The sequence below is a fragment of the Gallus gallus genome, chromosome 3, assembly GCF_016699485.2.
Source record: "Gallus gallus isolate bGalGal1 chromosome 3, bGalGal1.mat.broiler.GRCg7b, whole genome shotgun sequence".
Lineage (NCBI taxonomy): Eukaryota > Metazoa > Chordata > Aves > Galliformes > Phasianidae > Gallus > Gallus gallus.
Window position 1 is genome coordinate 97,240,691 of NC_052534.1, and position 20,532 is coordinate 97,261,222.

The window sequence follows — 20,532 nt, forward strand, 5'->3', positions numbered from 1 at the left end:
CTTGTATTAGGCAGTTACTCACACAGGTACCACCTGTTGGAAATGTTTGCTGACCCAAGTTATAAACTCTCTCTATCATGACGATAGAAATACAGGATGTTCCTTCCATCACTCAGAGCATATAGTTTGCTGCTTTTGAAAACATATCAAATATCTTGTGTTGAATAACTTTCTAGCGCATGAATGGTCAAGGAAATTCTGGATGGGAGAATGGGAGAATGAGAATACATGCACAAATATGTAAGAGATTCTTAAAGAGCTTATAAGTCTTCTTGTATGGCTCTAGGTTGACATTTCTAACCTTGAGTAGCCAAAGTCACTTGCATAAAATGGGATTCATATAAGGGTTTGCATAAGACTAAATATCAAAGCTGTTTACATAGAGAGCTGTTCGTAGAGAACTGATGGAAAGCACACTTTCCCTCAGGTTTCCATTATCATCCACATTATCTACAACCTTTGTGTAAAACTTATGTCTCTGACCTCTTTATCAAATATCAAGTTTTGGATCTATCACCTAAAGAAAGAAACACTTTTACTTAGATGCTAAGCTGTCTGGTTCCCTGACTTAGAAGATATTCATATGTATATTAAGTTTATCAGACTTACAGAAAGGTGAAAAAATAGGAAAATAGAAATTTATTTTCCCTATCTTCTTCAGATCCTCTGTGTGCTTAGGAGAGGCCAGGGACCAAAGCCCTTGCAGTAGACAGCCTTGTTCTATTTTTTAAGCAGTAAAACTAGAAGAACAGCTTTAAAGCAGCTGTTAAGTTGTAATTCATTCAAAATAGATGAACACTGATCCTGTGCAACAGAATGCAGAGGCTGTCTGGTGCCTCATTTTTGCTATCAAGGACAGACATCATTCACTAAACACCACTGTGCCTACAAGCCAGAAGGAGAGCTTTCAGAATTGACCTGGAAGTTGTGAGAGAGAACTTTATGTTACTTTAAAGCATTTGGGAGCCCAAATTCTTTGGTAAGAAGTGTATTAACATATACCAATCCTAGAGTGTACAGGGAACCTCTTGGATTGACTAATGCAATAAGATTCACTTTCTGAATGTTTCTTCCATAAACTCTTATTCAGAAGTGGCCTTTCTCAAATTCATTTAGGACCAAATAGACTATTCATTCGTGTAACCAGATGCAAATGCAGAGTTCTTGAGTTATCCCTCACAAAAAATATCTGAAGGGATAAAGTTTCCTATCACCACTCTCTGCAGTAATTCATCCGTTCAGTAACCCCACTGAAACCAATGAAACAACTTCAAATTAAGTGTGAGTAAAATTCTGACCCCAACTGACTTGCCAAGATCATACAGGGAGTCTGTGGCACCCAGCCCAGGTTTGTCAGAGGCAGGGTAAACTGGATGAGCAGTGAAGGACTTGCAAAGTGACAAAGAATTGAGAAAGACTACAAGGGGACTCATTGTTAGAACATATCTAGCTCACAAATCTGCAAACACACACCATTTTTGTAAAAGCTGGCTGTGTCAATTAAACTAGCCCTTGGGCAGGTCTGTGTTTCAAGGCCAGCACTTGTGTACTTGGTAACATGAGCTTGGGTAGCAGTGCAGGGATAACATTTGGGTAAGAATGTATGATTCATGAATGGTTCCTCTAATCTAACATGTACGTGCATGCTTCCCTCTAACATCAGCCAGAACTATCTCCTCTCTCTTTTTGAAATAAACATCTTTATTCTGATCAGCGCAGGGAAATTTCCGTTCCCTTTCTATGTTTCAAGAGCAGTTCAATGTCACTGAAAAGTCACATAGTGAGTAGCAGAACCAAGAGCTTTCCCAGCTCAGAACATTTTCAGGGGAGAGGAATGAATGATGCCAATTTTGGGACTTTATTTGTATTGTGAATAGAAGTGGAAGTCGAGCAAGCTCCAATATTTTCTTGGGTCTGGCATCTGAAATCTGATAATACCTTGAATTACTCCCAGTTATGATACTGTATCCACTTCTAGGTATAAAACACAATCAAGTTAGAATGGGAAATTGCTTTCCAGGCAGTCTATAAGGTGACAAACGATGAAAGACTCGAGGCTCTGAAGAGTGTATTCCCATAGTCTGAAATTGAACTTTCCTGTAGATGCATGTTGACCTGAATTATATTTTCACACAAAATGTGAAAGACTTCTGAGCTGTCCATACTGTGAATTGGGATGTGTGAAATTGACAGGGCATAACAAGAAATAACAAATGTTACAATGTGCTGTTCATAAAAGCCTTATAGACTACAGCAGTCCCAATTAGAGCTATATGAGAAAAACAATATCTCTATTTTGTGAAGGAATTTGTGACAGGAATGATGACGTTTCCAACTAAAGTGAGCGTAGGTGAAAAGAGAGAATAGGAGAAGGGTGATATCTGATGGGCTGACCCAGAGTAACCAGCTCTAGGGTAATGGCTTTGTGCTACAAGGATCTTGATCCATAAATGATGGTAGCCTGGGAGCTCAGGCTGCTGAGCAGCAATGACTGTGGAAGCCAGATTCATGCTCTTGTTAATTCAGATCCTGAAAGCTGTAGTAGCTCTACAGTGTAGCTCAAAAAGACAAGTTCTGGAGCACCTGAGACTTGAGGAAATGAAATCCAGGATTCCTGCTATTTCAGTTAGCTACCAGCCCCTTGTGTGCACTGCTGAGGGAGTAGGTGAACTGACCAGAAGCTGCTTAGGTTAGAAATCTGCCTGCTAGGCTGGATCCCAAGGGAACTTGGGCTCCATGATGTATGGAAAAGCTTCCAAATAACATTTTGATTTAGATAAATATGTTCTCAGTCATGAACACGTTTTGCTAAAGAATTCCTGACCATTTCTGATAGTATTGCTTTCTTCAAATGCTTTTGAACAGACATAATTTATATATTTCTCTCTCTCTCTCTTTTTTAACCAAGGCTAGATCTAATGTCACAATCTGATTATAATACTTTTGTAAATTAGGAGCAATTCTGAATATATCATTAATGGGAACCTGTTCTAGTAAGTCTCAAACTCTGTGATTTTAAAATTGCTACAAATCATGATCTCAGACTGAGTTTCAGAGTGTGACATGCCATTATGTGGAAGACAAAGAGACCTATCAGAATCTCAGAGTACCATTGTATAGTACAATTCTCACTCAAAACTGCAGGCTGTAACATCATTCCAAGTAATGTGTAGTGACATCCTCATGTACTGATGAAAATCTATTGTTTCAGTAAAGGAAAGTCTATTGCTAAGAAAATTTGGAAGGCTTATTTCTAACACTTTATCAAAGATAAATGGCATTAGGAAGAAGAAACTTAAAGGACATGGTGATAATTAGAAATTAAAAAATGACTTATTAATGCAAACTGAAAATATGCTAACTACAGTTTGTAGTAATTAGCCAAATTGCTGGGCTTGATAGTAATGAATGAAAATAATTATAATTATTTATAGATGGACAGAAGTCTAATCATTAAACATGCCATGGATATTGGACACCAAAGAGTAATTTAACTGGATCCATCCTACTTCATACTTACTCTTCATTATATTTATTAGTCATTAGTACAGTGTTTAAAATTATTTATGAAAGCAGTTTAGTCATATAATTAGGATTAATATTGAAAGTTACACGAATTGCTCAAGTGAAGCACGAGTAAGAGCCCTATGTTACTGTATGCGCAGGACTCAACTACACAGAAACCTTTGCTAATACTTTGCCAATGTGAAACATCACAATTAGCACTTCAGGCATAACAATTTTCTTTTCTTTTGCTGCCAAAGTGGAGGTGAGGACAGGCAATTCAGGCTGGAAGATCCAAATGAAAATCTGTTTGGGATTCTCACCTAAGCCCCCTCAACATATTGCATTTTCTTCGGCACAGAGCACTACATTCAAGTTGAAACTGAATGTTTTACTTGCTCTAAGAAATGCAGGGGAAATGAAAGATACACTTGTAAAGCTGCTAGAAACTGCTGCTGCTTTTCCCAGTTCCCTCACATTTAGTTCTTGAGCACTAAAGAGATCCAGCAGCAGGGATGCAGGTAACATCAGAATGCGGGTATATAGGGAAAGGGCCAGGCTGAATTTTGGTAATTGCTGATAGGATTAAAGACCTGACAAAGTAGGATAGAAGGAGTTCTTCAAAATTCTGTCAAGCTGATGAGTGTATAAATCATCTGAGGAGGCACACTCACTAATAAATTGTCTGATTCTGGGAAGGGAGCTGAAATCAATTGACTGGTATGATACCCAGGCAGTAGCATCTTCTACTTGAAAGTGGCATACTCCAGCTCTCAGAAAGAGAAAAAATATCTTTATCTTAATGATAAAACCACTTGTCAGGCAAGCAGATAATCAGGGTACCTATTCTCATGCTTGAGGAAGTTTAACTTTCATAAAGTAACCTCATGCAAAGGTTTTGAGGGCATCCATACCTTGCTCTCCCACTGTGATTAGGGACATGTAGGCAATATGTTAACACAAGACTGGGAAAGCCACAATCTGTCAGCCTCTGTTAGCCCTTAGCTCTATGGTAGTGGGGATGATGACCGTTGGCAGTTAAGGGATTCCAGTGTGAAGAGACTGTAATTGCAACTGTTAAAAATTTCTAAACCCAAATCTGAACTAAGTTTGAGATAACTTGAACTCTGTGTATGGTGAAGGTAATATTTCTCAGAAGTACACTGTCCAGATTCAGCCTTAACATTTTAACATCTGTGGGCTTACATACGTAGCAATCATTAATGTGACATCACAAAATAGAACCATTTCCATAGAAACAGAATGATGACAAAATGCTTTCTTGTTATTTTAAAGAACTTCCATTCTTCTTTCCTTTTGCTTTTTAAAAAATGTGTATTTTATTTATTATTTATCACGTGAATGGCACATACTGATCTTTGGTATTCACAGATTTTTTGCCTTGCCTACACCGATTAATTTTCTTACCTGTTTATAAAATCTTGCTGAAGTTAGCAAGAGTCTGCTGGTATGGTATGGTTTACAAAATCAACATCATTAGTACAGATTGCATTTTGTCTGACTTTATCATAAACAACTTTATTGAAAGAGTAGGGCATTAAAAACAGTTTTTTTTTTTTAAATTATTGATTTCATGTTTTTCAGTGTGGCTGGACTATCTTTATCTAGTTTCTTTAGTCTTCTTTTGTTTTTTTTTTTTCCCCGTGTGAAATACACATATTTTTAAATGGTAATTTTAACTATCACAACGAATTTGAATTAAAACAAGTGGATGAAGAGAGATGATAAAGTGTTATCACAAGAGAAATTGAACCACATTCTTCCACTTTCACAGTGAATTTCTTTTTTCATTGTGCTCCTACATGTTTAAGAAGTTCAGCCATTGAGGTTGTTAGTCCTTTCTAAGATTGTGGGTGCTTATTTCCTTGCAGACGTGCAGAGACCTCTCTGTGTGATTCACATTGAAACTGGCTGAATATTAGCCTTGCCCTGATCACCACATTGTTCATGCACATATTTTTATGTAGGCATATCCTGCCATCAGCTGTATCTCCTAAAGCTCACTTTTTGACTTTATCTTGTGTAGCATGGGGATGACCTCATGGTGTTAGACACAATACTTTGGCTTCAACCGAGGTATGTCAGCTACCAGTCACTTCCAATCTCCCCATCAGGAAGCAATCTAAGAGCAGGTCCAGTGCCTTCTTTGTGAACTTATAATAGGTGACAGCTGGTGATCTGGACCTCAGCATCTGAACCACAGTGTAAGTAGTAAGTGCTACCAATCATGTTCAGTTTTGAAAGCCAGGTTGATGCTGCACAGCTTTGCTGGGCTAATCATTTGACTGGCATGAGGTAACTGCAGGTAATCCTCATCATCCCAAGTGAGCTATCCTTCTCCAGAATATAGCTCTGCTGCTTTGCATTGGTAACATGTCAAATTGCCAGATATGTAAGTCACTCTGAAAGTGATGCCTCCTTTTTATTTCCATAGAAACTACAGCAGATACAAATATTACAAGAACACTATTTGATAGAGCAAATTCTCAGATACAAAACACTATTTTTCAGCAGTCACCACAATTAGCTGATTCATGTGGATGAGCTGATCATGACATTCTTCATTTTGTGATATGATATTTGTGCGTGGCTGTCTAGTCTTTCACACTGCTGTCACCACTGCTGAAATTCACCACCTACCTCCTCACTGTGCTCTCCATAAACATTCTGTAAATGTCAATGAATGTCAATGGGTGCCATTTTTTTTCTGCGTGGAGGAATTCATTTCTACACTTTTGCTTCATACACACTTCCATGTCAAAAGCCATTCTGTCAGAGTGCTCCTCTGCAGTCATCTGTCACATGGCAATGACATGTAATGGCATATTCGTGGGAAGGTGCAACCTCTACTGCCATACTGCCAACATCCACCTCAGTTGCTGTGCGCCAACATTATAAAATAAGAGGCATTACTTTCAGAGCAGTACTTGTAATTTTCATGGTTGTATTTAAGGCCTACTCTTGTACAGTCCCACTTTTCCCATGGAAAAGCCCTAAAGAAAGAGAGGCAAATACTGCTTCTAATAGCACTTTACACTTCAGTTGCTATTGGGTTGGCCAGGCACTTTTTTCTCTTTTCCTATTCCAGTTGTGTGTCACTCACAAATGTTTACACTGCAACTCATGTTGTTGATGTGGTTTATGTTCAGACATTAATACTACAAAGAAACTTGAATCTTTTTTCACTTCTCATTTACACCGTGGAAACAGCAACGTACCCCACAGGGGATTTTCTTCTCCTCACCATGTGTACTTTTTTTTTCTTTTTGGAAAAACCACCACATAACAGAGGATGTGGAAATGGTTCTGTAAAAGGAAACCAAGAAAATAAGCAGTTCCTTCTACTTTATTACTGTAATTATAGACTGTATGCAGGCCTCCCTACATTTACCGAGTATTTTTCAACATAGATCTTGAATCACATTTTAAATTGCAAATAGAAGTTAGAATAAAATGTAAAGCTAGCTTTTTATGCAAATCCAATGTAACTTTTCTGTCAGTTAGCAGCAATGCAGCAGATCTCAAACCCTGGCTTCAAAACATTCCAGAGGAAATTCCTTGATTCAGAGTCTTTTATGTATTCCACATGTTATGTTTTAATGCTTAAAAATGCCCCAAGCTGGAGTTTCTGAATACATCTGACATCCACAGATAACATCAGATTTGGGGTGGTTATATCAGGTTTTTATTTGCAGGACAGCTTTCCACCAAGGCATGTTAAACTCTGATCTAAAATATATCTGAAATGCTAATAGCACACAGTTCAAAAACAGTGTCAGATATTTAAGTAAAGAGAATATGACTTCAAGGTTGGGCTTACAAGCAAGGATGAAAAAGCAGAATGTCTTGGGTCGGGGGCCAGGACATTCCAGAGAGCAGCAAAAATAAGGACAACACCTGTTGTACCTAACCCCCTCCAGCATAACCTCCTCCCTGACTGTGGGGTCAGACTCCCAGGGAGATCTGTGGGCCCTAATCCATGACGCTCTGAGATGCAGCCCAAGGAGTTGGCAATAATACTGATGGTCAACAATCTGTGATTGCAGTAAGTTTCCTAAAGCTTCTCCTGGCATCCTTAAAATAATTTTTATCTGCTTAGTGGATATATTGTGCAGTGCTAACCCAAGTAAAGTAAATATTGATTCCAGTCACTGAAATATTCATCAGAACTTCCTATTGTAGGCTATTCCCTTCCTACATAATTCACTTTTTAATTATTCCAACCTAATATTGACATTTCCTAGTTATGCCTAAATGAATGTCTTTGAAAATTAACTTTTCTTCTATTTTCGTAAGACAGTTATATTCTTTTTCTGTTTGTTTGTTTGCTTCTGGTACCAGAAGCATTAGATATATTCTTTTTGACATAAAATAGAAAAAATCCAAACGGGATATAATATCTCATAAAGAAACTATGCATATTACACAAGGCTTCAAATGTAGAAACAGATACTTTCAGAACTTGTGTCTCAAAATGCACCAGAAGAATTTCAAAACAGCAGCAGCTGCATGCACCCAATTTGTATTTTTTCAACACCATCCAGAGGCAGATTTTTACAGAACTGACACTACTGTTTGTAAAAAATGGGTGTGCATTTCATGCCTATAACCTGCTCTCAGTTAGGACGCATTATGTTAGATACTGAAAAGCTACACAATTGGTATCTAAGTCAGAAGATGACACCTTCACACAGCCTTCAGGTGCTGCAGTGATAATTTTTTACATGGCCAGTTCATTCAAGCAAAATCTGTTACTGTGCTAGAAGTCACCAGATGGTGTTGTTAAAGATATCCAGACAAGTTCTGCTCAAAGGAATAAGCAGTCATGCCTTGGAAGAAATACTACATTATGGTAGAATGGTGAGGATTTATAATTATTTTTGCTTGCCCAGCAGTTAACTTCAGTCTCGATTTTTGTATCTCAAGCATACAAAAGCAGCAGAAGATGCTGTTTCTGTGCTATCAAAATGCACAGAACACATTTGCAGAAATGTAGGGAGAGTAGAAATAGGGCATCCCAGTGAGAACATTGGTTAGCTGGTCCTGGCATAGATGGGCTGCTTCAGGATGGGAGCTGACTTTACGTTCATTCTGAAATGTTTAATGTCAGTGCTAGCACTGCTAACAGAGAAGCTCAGTTCCAGTAGCTTTGGCACTATATTTTTGTGATGTGAAACTGCCTACGACCACAAGACCATTTTGTAGAGAGCACTGTATTGCCTCTGATAGTAAGAAATTTTAGACCATATGAACGGGTCATATTTAAACCATTGGCCTATAGTAAAAATATTTTACAGTTCACCACTGGTTCTTTGAACTATCCATCCCTTGAACCACTTTTAAGAAGTTATAAAAGGCAGTTCACAGTTTATTCCTGCTGGGGAACGCTTATATCAACCTCTGAACTTCCTTGTTTCTGGACTGAGAAAAATGGGTGCACTGTTTCTTCTCATAAACAAGTTGTTCCCATGTTCTGTGGGAATGTTTATATCAAAGAACACTCCATGTGCAGGTGGTGATCTGAAAGAGTAAAATACTTCCCATTGCACCATAACTGACCTTTCACATGTTAGCTACACCCAGCTTCAAGCTGGGAGTTCTGTATCTTCAGTTGAATGATATTTCTAGCAGTCTGAAGAGGGAACCTCAGCATTTGAAAAAAAAATCTACCTCATCACTGGTCTGCTCCAACACTGGCAATCTTAAACACTCAGAAGGTACATTTACAGACCGACTTTTGCTCTGACTTAGCTTGTTTGTAGTAGGTATGACCTGATGTATTATAGCAAAAGTGCTATATATGCACCTTATATGCATTGCATTTCTTTATCTAAGAAATTCAAATTGGTTCATAAAAATAGCAGCAAACTGAAGAATTACTGTATCTTATGAAATAAAATTTCATTGTAGTCTTAAATTTTACATGACATGTTTTGTTAAGGATTATGAAGATAAATGAGAAATCCCAGTAATGTGAAGAGTCTTGATTATCAAGCCATTTCTCTAACTAATACCTATTTACTGGAATTGGCTTCCATATAGAATTCTGGTTGCTGAAGGAAAGCAATTTAATGACAGTAGAAAGCAAGCTATTTTTCTTTATCCTGTTTATTGTAAAAAGTGGTGAATAGACTTTAAATCTTTGTTAATGAATTTTCCTAAGTGTTTTGCTAATGACTGGGCAAAAAGGAGGATGTGGAATACGCAGAACCAAGAGTAACTCTTATATCCTCGTTAGTGAGAGGCTGAAAAGATTAAGGCTTCGGCTCTATGTGTGTCAGCAAAAAATGAACCAAGACCCAGTTCAACACAATAAAAGATCTAGATGGACTTTCAAGATCTGATGCCATACCGGGAAAGAATACCGATATATCACTACACAACTGAATTTGACAGTCTGTGCCAAGGAGAAGGAAACTGAGCTTCAGTTGTTGGCAGAGAGGACAGCTACTCCAAAAGTAGATAAAGTTAATTTTCAAAAAAGGTTGCATGCATCCTTGAATAAAAACTAGTTATATAAGAAATTAGATATGGCTAATTATTCTCTACAACCTGATCTAGTAGAAAACATCTAATAGTTGTTTTTGGCAAGATTTTTTCTGGATATACTTTTTTTTTTTTCCCTCAGATAGATAGATAGAGGTATGCAGTGTATCCATTCAAAAATTCTTAATGCTCTACTGATTTACAGCTCGATGAATGCTAATGGAACCAATGATTTATCTGTGATTAATGTATGCTATTTCTTTACCCAGTGTTCATACAACTACAGCTAAAAATTGCAATTTATCAATTATAATAACAGTTAAATGTTGCTGTGATGATCTCAGTACTGTTTTAGTATCTGTTATGTCAGGTGTAATTAAAAATAAGAGTAGTGTCCTCAGAGTCAGAATTTATTTTAAAAAATACATATACAAATGCATAAGAATATACATATACATATGCATACACATACATACATACACATGCATATACAAGTGTATATGAATGAAACAAATAGTGAGAAGAAGAACAGCAAAACAAACATGATGTGCATAACAAGTTGCATCCTTTACAACCCAGCTGCTTTGTGCAGCACATAATAAGCCTTGCAGCAGAGGTAAGAAGGCAGTTAAAAGAAGGTGATTTGACAGATCACTGCTGTTGAAATGAAGGAAAGGCAGAAGAATACCTGGACATATTGGAGGTTTAAACTGGACACAACTGAATAAGAAGGAACACTGAGAGACTGATATAATGCAGTGTACTTCTTGTTAAATTGTTGTTCTTTGATTTTTTTTTTTAAAAAAGGTGTTCATGGAAAGCAGATGGTGAAATAAAGAATTGCCACATATGGACACAGGTCTGGGAGCCAACCCAGGGTCTGTGTATCCATCCTTTGCTGCTAGAGGCATGAGTATCACAACCCTATGAATAAAATTCTTCCTTTACTTGGAGTTACTGTTCCTCCCCTCTGCAAATATCTCTTTTCAAAACCTTCTGTTAGCTACGAGACAGTAGGAAATTCTTCTTGTTTTCTTTTTAGTTCTAAACTAAGTGCATTCTGTTTTCAAAGCAACTATGTGACTCTCATGGAAACCCAGGTATATTTTAAAGCCAGAATCACAATGCAAGAAAACAGATGCACCACCCTGAATATTTTCTGCTTAGATAAAGGGAGTATCTTATAAAAAATGCATTGTTTGGGATTAGAGCTGTAATATAAATAACTACTGTAGATCAGTAAGACTAATGACTATCGGGGGAGGGACTCTCTGTCTACTTTAGGGACTCTCTGTCTATGGCTTGAATCACAAACCTGCTAGGCTGTATATAATAAATGAGGACCATGCTGTGGGGTGGAGAACAAGGGGCATAGAATATCTTACATCCGCTTAAGCCCTCTTTTCCACCAAAATTAGAATCATGCATGGAAACAGATAGTCCCTGACTCATGTTGAACCTGGATCCCAATCTGGCTATGTGCAGGAGAATGCTATTTGGCGTTAGGAGAGAGCCATGTGTGAGTATGTGCCAGCCATGTAGCAGCCTGGATCAAGTACCCGTGCTCAATCCGAGCCTTGGCTAAGTTGAATTTATTAGTACAGATATGGCCAAACAGACTGGTTCCATAATGACAGTCATCTAAGTTATTCAGTGATAAAGAGTTATGAGTTAATTCCCAGTTTGTGGAGCCTGGACAGAGCAGCAAGGACATTAAGGACTTGCCATAGAGGAAGTTTGCATAAAATTGTGCCTTTCTTTGTAAAAGGAAAATATCCTTCCCAAGCATTGCTTTTGCACAGTGTCTTCCCTTTTTTTTCTCAGTCTGAGAGGAAATCTGGAGTCACCTGGAGGCTGTGGATTTGCTTGCAGGGTTGTCTGTGACCTTCGCAATGGAGTGGTCCTGAGATTTCTGAGAGAGATCTCTCCACTTGAGTTTTGACCTTCTTTGTGCCAGAAGTAGCGTATGTAAAACAAATTGCATTCAGGGTGTATCTTGAATCCGTACAAAAGAGTTTTTATCTGCTAGAAAACAGAACTGTAAGATCTGTCACATCAAGTACCACTTCAAGGATGGGTAGTGTTTGTATCAGAGGGAACAGTGGTGTGTGAAAGCAGGATGACAATTCATTGTCATAGTCTGCTTTAAATTTAGTTATATAACTTTGTTACAGTTGTGGGAACACAACACTGTGTGTTGTACTGTGAGAATCTGGCCCCTGGAGCTGTTCAGAGAGAAAAGAGAACATATATTTCCTGCGTGCTCACAGAGATATTTCATCTGGCTGCTTAACATTCAGAAGGCTAAGGAGATTTTTTGGAGTCAAGTCTTAAGACTAAAGATATCCTGAAGCCAAAATAAGAATGCAATGGTGAATTAGCCACTACATTGACCATTACTAAAATAACTGTAAGATATTTAGCAAACTGCAGGGCAAATTCACATTTACACCAAGAAATTTGGAACAGCTCTGACAACATAGTATCAAGCTCATTTCTGAGTGCCTGAAACAGGATGACTGTAATCAGCTCCAGAAACCTGATTGTGGCTGTCAATTCTCAGCTTGCAAACTCGCACAGAAATAGCAACGTCAACGGCTGTATTCATCAAGCCTAGAATTTAGGATCCAGGTTGTTAGCAGGTCTGTGATAGCATCTGTAAGCTCAAAGATAGTTAACAGAAAGAGGAATGGCTTTCTGCTTCTTTGATGGAAAGGTGAAGAAAGGTGACTGGTACCTTTCATGGGGCTGTGTGAACATGCAATATGCAATGTTCACTAGAAAGTATGAATTTATTCATGCGTAATAACAGAAGAGGGGCAGTTACTGTTGTACAGGTGCCCTGTTGTGGCCCTGCTTTCTGCAGACTTTGTACATACTTTTCAAAAACTCCATCCACACAGCTGTGTGCTCTTGATCTGCATACAGAGGATCTGCAAATCAGGAATTTTTACTTTAAAACATTTCTTCACAAAGTGTAATTTCTGCAAAGACAGTGGATTCACATGTGCACAGTCAGATGATGAAAGATGATGTTGCTTGAAATTACTAACATACTACATGACTCTATAAGATGGTCTCAGCTAAGTTCTTTGGATATGATCAGAATATATATTTTATTTAAACAACTAAGAAGCTCAGCACTTCAGAAAATATTATATTGTAATGTGGCCATAGCTGTGGAAAAGACATAAACAATACAGTGAGTGTTGCCACTAAGAGGTCAAAGCCTACAAGGAGCAAAACCATCACTGACAGATACTTTGTCCAATGTTTTTCCTTCTATTAAGGAAATTCTTAATAGAATTTGATATAAAGGCTGATTGTTGACTAATCTATAGTAAGGACAGAGAGTGCTAGTCTTGTGTGACAGTGAGAGTATGTGATTATTCAACTTTATTTTCTGCCTTGTGTAACAGAAATCTCTAACTAGGTCAAGCACAGTCAGCTCTGCATATTGGTTCACAATCTTGGCTTAAAGGGACAACATTCTGTGACATTCAGCAGCATTATTTGAAGGGCAAAATTTAAAGGTGCATTAAATCAATAATAAATAGCTGGAGGAGATTTGAAGTTCAAAGCCCTCAGAAAACATGTTTAAAGTCCAGAAGGATGGAAACAGGGCAAGCTAAATGAAGATAAACTTGCTTCCACATTTTTTTCTATCTGTGAACTATATTTGACCTGGAGGATTTGTGACATAAGACTAAAATCTCCTTTAGGCAACGATTTGCACCTTGCATACCAATAACTTGCTTACAGTTTATAGTGTTGACATGCAATATGTTCTGTCCTTATCTTTGGCATCAGATGATGTGCTGAAATGTGACATGAAAACTCCAAAAGTTAGCTGGTAGCTATGGCTTCCATCAAGCAGAGAGGCTACAAGAGGAAACCAGATGGAAGTTCTGCAGGTTCACCACAGGTGTAACTGAACTAAGACCCTTAGCAGCAGTGATGGTCCATTTTGATTCTGATATTTTTGCAAAATAGGCATAACAAGAGTAAGACCAGGCTACCCAGAAAAGCTGTGGGTGCCCTATCCCTGCTGGCACTCAAGGTTGGATTGGATGGGTCCTGGGCAGCCTGATCTGGTGGGTGGCAAAGAGCCCATGCCACGGGTTTGGAGCCTGAAGATCTGTAAGGACTCTTCCAACCAAAGCCATTCTGTGATCGTATGATTCTAAGACTGCTAATTACACTCAAGTTATCTGTACTTTAATATCACTTCTGCTGGAATTTATATGGTGCTAAGAAAGGGACAGTCATTTTTTCAATCGTGTGACACAAGTGCGAACTCTTCCTGAAGGAGATCAGTACTGGAGAACGTTAGTAGAGTTTTTCAAAGCAGGAGGGAGAAATAAGAGACCTGTGTGGTTTCTAGAGGTCAGGACAGCATCAATCCCTCTTGCAGAGCAAAACTGAAGATCATCTCACTGAGCCTTCATGATCAAGCATTTAATGGACATGGAATATATTTTAGTGCCTTTGAATATTAGTAGCAAAACCCTACCTGATTTCAAAATTTCCTCAAATTATGAAGGCTTTATATGCATGCATTTGCATCTGTGTGTGCCTGCTGAGCAGACTCAGTACCACAGATTTAAGTTTAAAATTAAAATAGAGAAAGTGTTCTGCTTGACTCTGTAATTACTGAAGTACAAGAATGTAATCTTGTATATATAGGCACCATAAGTGTAAGTGGGATTTTAAGAGTGCAAAAACACAAAAGCTGTTTTGTAACCACATATTCACAGATAGTGGCAATATTCTGAGGCTGCTAAACTCCAAAAGACTGGAGAAATAAAGCCTCTGTAGCATTCTGGCTGAATGTTGTGAACTTCATGCTGATGGATATTCAGGGTACACGATCAAAACAATACCCTGCAATTCATTTGAAAAAATCTTGAGCTACCTCATAACAGGGCATTCTCCTTTAGCTCCTATTTTTATACTTAATTCCCCTCAGGCAGAGCTTTAGCTTCAGAAGGTACAAAAGAAAATGAGAAAATTGCCCTAATATAATGATATCATTACTTATGATGCTTCTCTGAATCATCACAGTCATATCTCCAACATTTGGGGAAGGCAAAGAATTCAGAGACTCTGAGTTCTTTTCTGCTAGGTTCCTAAAGTTTACAAAGATACTTGATTACAGGTAAGTACCTATAATCAAAAGAATTTCAGCACTGAGTAGCTTATGGTGACTCATTTGGCATAATTTCCAGGTGGCTGAATTGCCTTCTGGAGTCATCTCTCACAATCCATTGATTATGGAGGTGACTTTGCTGCTGTGGTAAATGGTAGAGATGAAGCTTGAAGGTCTTTGAAAGCCACAGAGCTCTTGTTGCACTCTCTTCAATGTTAATACGTGACTATCATAGTCTGACAGTGCTATTCTTTTGGCTTCTCAGATGAGATCCTTCTGTAATATTTCCTTTGTGATATGCTCCCTTGAAAGGCTGCCAGCTCTAAAAGAAATGCACTCATTATTCTTTTGCTTAGCTAATAGAGTTTGATGTTTTCTCTAGGAAGCATAACATATTAGCTATCAGCAAGTATTGAATTCCTTACAGATTTCTGTTGTTCTACAGTGAAAGCCTGATTTAATTGATTTCTTTATGATGTTCTAGTGGGTCTCCATTTAGTTTAGCTGTCACACAAGATGGAGTAACAATTAGATTTGCAGTTAAGAGCTTCTGAGTGGTTTCTTTTTTTAGATGTGTTTTCTTGCAAAAAATCAACTTTTTAAAATAGCGTTCTCCTCTTGAAAGTCTGTTAGAACAATATCCTGAACTTGATTTTGTGCAAATTAAGTAGGCATTTCACTTACTTCACATGAAAAGTCCTTTTGATTTAAACTCGTCAACTGTATCTATTCCCTGAAGAACTGAATCCAAAATACCTGGACTCATGGTGACAGAGACTCTAACTGAAATACGTAAACCAAGACTTATCACCACTTAAAAACAATGTATTTTCACCGGGGAATGATGCTGGTTGTGGTAGAGAAGGGGATTTCTAGTCGCTTATTTTATGTATCTCATATAATTTAAGAACCAGGAGAGGACAGGGGAACTTTATCACATGGGGTGTTAAACTGATGTGTCCAGGATTGGAAGCAGTGCTAAAGTGAAAGGTTTGAAATGAGCTTATCAGATCCTGCAGAGAAGGAAAACTGATATAAGGAGTGTTTTATCACAGAATTACAGAATAGTTGAGGTTGGTGGAGAACTCTGGCACTTACCTCCAAATCCCATGCCTATGCAGGGGCTTCTAGGCCAGGTTGCTTAGGACTATGTCCATGCAGCTTTTAATGCCTCCAAGAGGGAGACTCCACAATCTGTTCCATTACTTGGACACTCACTATGCTTGTCTCACTCTGATGGGCCGCTGAACTCAACCACACCACTCTCATTCCCTCTCCTCAAGGGAAGAGGAAGAGGAGTGGAATAGCATAGAAAAAGGACTCAAGGGTTGAAATAAGGACAGGGAGATCAGTCACCAATTACTGTCAGAGGCAAAACAGACTCAGTGTAGGGAACTTCTCTGCAGCTAGAGCACTTCCTGCCCTGCACTGACCTTGGTGCCCACCTTGGAGGGCTGCTTCTCTCCCATCTCTCACATCTCTCTCCCAGTTGCTGTTTCTGAAGCAGTTTTTCCCTTTCTTAAATCTGTGCTCCCAGAGCACACCCAGCTTTCCTCATGAGACAGCTCTGCCCAGCGGTGGGTCCCTTTGGAGCAGCTGGAGCTGCTCTGAATTGGAGCAGGTCTGGGCTCTGCTCAGGGGGCACCCCTGCAAAGCCCTCCTACCAAATCCTTGCCACATAAACCCAGTACACCTTCACGGTAAATAAGTGCTTCCTGGTGTTCAGACAGAATCTCCAGTTTTCCAGTTTGTGTCCATTGCCTCTTGTTCTGTCCTGAGACAGGAGCCTGGCTCCATCCAATTTGCACCCTCCTTTTTGGTATTTATATAAACTGATAAGATCCTGCTAAGTTTTCTGTTCTCCAGGCTAAGGCACGCTTCATGAATCCATCAATTAGCAATGGTCAGAGCAGTTCATTTTGAACAGCAGATAGCAGCTTGCTTTCACATCACACTTCTTATTCTATCTCACAGACAGGGATTCATAGCAAGACAACAACAAAGAAAGAATTTACATCAAGAGGCTGCTATTTAGGTTTAATTTTGTTCCAAACAGCCTTATAACTGATTTTGCAAATCCTTCTTTTGTCAGACCTACCATTCTGCCTATGCCTCTGTAATTTTAGGTGATAGCTAAGTGACCACATAAATGGTTTTATCATGTAGCACTGACTGCAAAAGGAGTTACAGAAACAAAGGGAATACAAAACCTCTAAACACCAGGCCTGTCGCTGTGTGTCTATCTTTCCTATTTTAGTAAATGTCTCAGTGCAGAAGTGAAAGAGAATGATCTTTCAAAGACAGAAAGTGAATGTGACAGAAATATAACAGCCCTGACCACAAAGTAGTTGCTCTGAAGCAGTTGTTTAACCAGATAGCAGTCTCATACTGGCAAAGTCCATATGAGAGATTGTAAAGTTTTCTAGGAGATAAAATGAATAAAGAACAGAAAGAGAATGCTTCAAGACATTTAGACAAAACCAACTGGAAAAACACCCTAAAATGATGGAATTGGTTTTGCACAGTACACTATTTTGTAGTTCAGAAAAAACATATGCTCTTAATGGGTAATGAAGTTATGCACTGCTTTATAATAAATAAATAAATGTGTCACTGCTGTTTCAGGGTCTGAATTTTGTGACCAGAAAGGTGAAAGCATAACCAGTATGATTTGCAGAACAGCAAATAGGGAATGTGCGTTCTGTTGTGGGATGGTATAGACTGATAAATTGGACCATTTTAATATTTTTAAAGCATCTGTTTAAACACTTTATTAATGTATATTAAAGATTTAAGTGAAGTCTGGAGTCCGGCTCACATGTTGAACAGTATAACCTTCATTATGTATGGAGACAATTAGGCTGCAGGTGGAGCATTGTACTGCTCATGCCTCCGGAAACTAACCAGTCCAAACCCAAAGAGACGGTAAGGTTTTCTTAGAGTGCAAGCTGCAACTGGTATTTTCAGTACCAAAAGAGGTCTTTATTTGTGCTCACAGGCTCATTGAACTTTCCTGGACTTTTATGACATCTTCAGTGAAAATATGAATAGTAGAAGTAATTTTGATGTTGGAATCAAAATACCTAGAAGGACATTTCTTCATGCATTTTATCTTGGTTTTCTTTTTCTTTTTTTCTTTTTTTTTTTTTTTTTTGGTTATGATATTTATATTGTATCTTTTTGATAATATTTTTGTTATTATATTTATCTTGTATCTTTTTGAGTAAAATTCGAGATACCACAGATTTTCCCCATGGAACACTTTGTGTAGAAGGACTAATGCACTGAACATTCAAGGTGAATTTCCACCTAATTCTTGAATGGGAGAGCAATGATGTTTGCTAGAATTATCCATCTTCTTTCAAGTGTGGACCTAAACTAGTCACATTTGTGGTGTATTTCCTCCCTTTGCACATTCAGGTCTGCTAAGCCTGCTGGTCTGCTGAATGCTTCACTTTCATATAGTAGTGATTTTCATGTGCCTTCAACTGAGACCTCACAGGGAGAACATTTCTTTGTCCCACACGCCCAGTAAAATCTGTTTTGATTTGTGAAATCAGAGGAGCAAAGAAGACATCCCACACACTGCCTGGAGTCCCAGCTAAATGAAACACTGGTGAGAGGTGCAGATTCACAGTTGTGTCTTACTTTGTGGCACATTTTCAGTGCTACAGTCCTGAGACCCAGAACCGATACTCCATCAAAAGCCTCACTTAGCAGGATTCTCTCATGTGTCAGTGGTGCATGGAAAGTCTGTAATCCTGTAGAGCTCTTTTGAATTACTGGTCTGAAGGGAGACCTCATGCTGTGGCATTCTTTGCTGGGACTGCAGCAGACTCACTGCTCTTTTGCTCCAAAAAGCACTATACATCATGGAAAATTTTAGGCTTATTTCTCCCTTTTGTCAATATTTGTCTGTATAAATAGACAGATACCCATAACTTGATGCTGCTGTCTCTGCTTTGATGGACGAATGACATTATAGCTGTGTGTAGAAGTGTCTGTGTTTGAAGAGCATGATGAATGTGTCAGGAAACTATTGGGTTTAGCCAGAATAGACATCAGTCCACAGTAAAACATTACACAGTCCATTATGAAGGCAATTCCAGTGTGGGAAAGATGGAAAACCAGAAAAAAGAGAGGGCTGGAGACATGAGATGGCATGGAGAGCTGAAGTGAAAAGTTGAAGACTAGCCTGTGTTGTCAGTACTTTTAATTTGTGCTTTAGATTAATTTTCTCAGTTTGATGGCGACTCAGAGTTATCCCAAACTTAAAAACAAAATGGAATCTTTGCTCAATTAATCAGCACTCTTTTCTGCTTTTTCTGACCACCACCCGTGTGGGTTAGAATACACAGCTCATGAGCAACTCTAAATAGAAACAGTAGATGTGCTCTGAGCCAACAGTCAGCCAACAAATAACGGAAAATCCAGGAACAGTACACACAAGCACCTGCTAGATAAAGAATATTTTTCACATTTTTTAGAAATGTTCTTTAATGAGATATATATGTGACTATGTATGTGTGTGTATGATAATACAAAACCACATAAACAGGTAAAAATGTATAGTGACATAGAGCTCCCTTTAACTGAAAAGCACATGACAATTTCAGAACTGGAGAACTTCCTTGTTGGATCTGGCTAGAAACTTTCCAACATAATGCTCTGCTTCAACAGAGGACAGTAGTGAGAATCTACTGAGCTACTATGCAACAGAAGTTAAAATGATGTCAACCATCTGTTTGTTTGGGTCACATAACTTGATGTAGTGTCCATAGTGTGACTCCATCCTTGACTTATTACTGGTCTCTATAGCCTCATACAGGAGTATAATTCTCATTGCATGGCCAACAACTAAAAAAAATGCTCTGACTACTTCACACATGCAGGCTGTGTCATGAACACGCCTTAGCCAAATGTGAGGCAGTAACTTTTTATAATGGTCAACCACACTCCAGGCTGTTTCAAGACTACCAAATATGAGTGCTAGTGCTATAGTAAATGGTACAAGTGATGATACAATTCCCTACATTTTGCAAAATTATTTGAGATGATTGACCAGTTGCCACAAATCTGAGCTTCCTGCAGTTTCTGTTTGCCTAGTTTCTATTTCTGATTTGAGCAACCTGTGCTATTCTTGCACGTTACAGTTGCTAAGTTAATTGTTAATTGTGTATAGCAATACTTTTCCTTCCAATTGACTGTTTTAAATGGTATGTTCTAATTCAAACTTCTAAACTTTGCACAACTAAGCACTGCAGATTGCTGAATGAATGAAAGGTTGCAGATTTGCCCATCTCTGTGAGATAATGAAGCCTCAAAATAGTGCTGGTAAAATAACAGCTCGCTAGCTGTTTATGAGATACATA

The 20,532-nt window shown here is 38.4% G+C and overlaps 1 long non-coding RNA gene across 2 annotated transcripts in view; it reads left to right on the forward strand.

The window, feature by feature from the left end:
• Positions 1 to 20,532, forward strand: part of LOC101751426 — a 97,821-nt gene that overhangs the window by 48,630 nt on the left and 28,659 nt on the right. The window contains exon 1 of one of the 2 annotated variants that reach the window (XR_005858667.2): positions 9,174 to 9,242. The exons of the other annotated variant lie outside the window; for it this stretch is intronic. This is a non-coding gene — a long non-coding RNA (uncharacterized LOC101751426). Of the gene's footprint in view, positions 1 to 9,173; positions 9,243 to 20,532 lie in introns of those variants that run through there. 2 annotated transcript variants of the gene reach the window in all.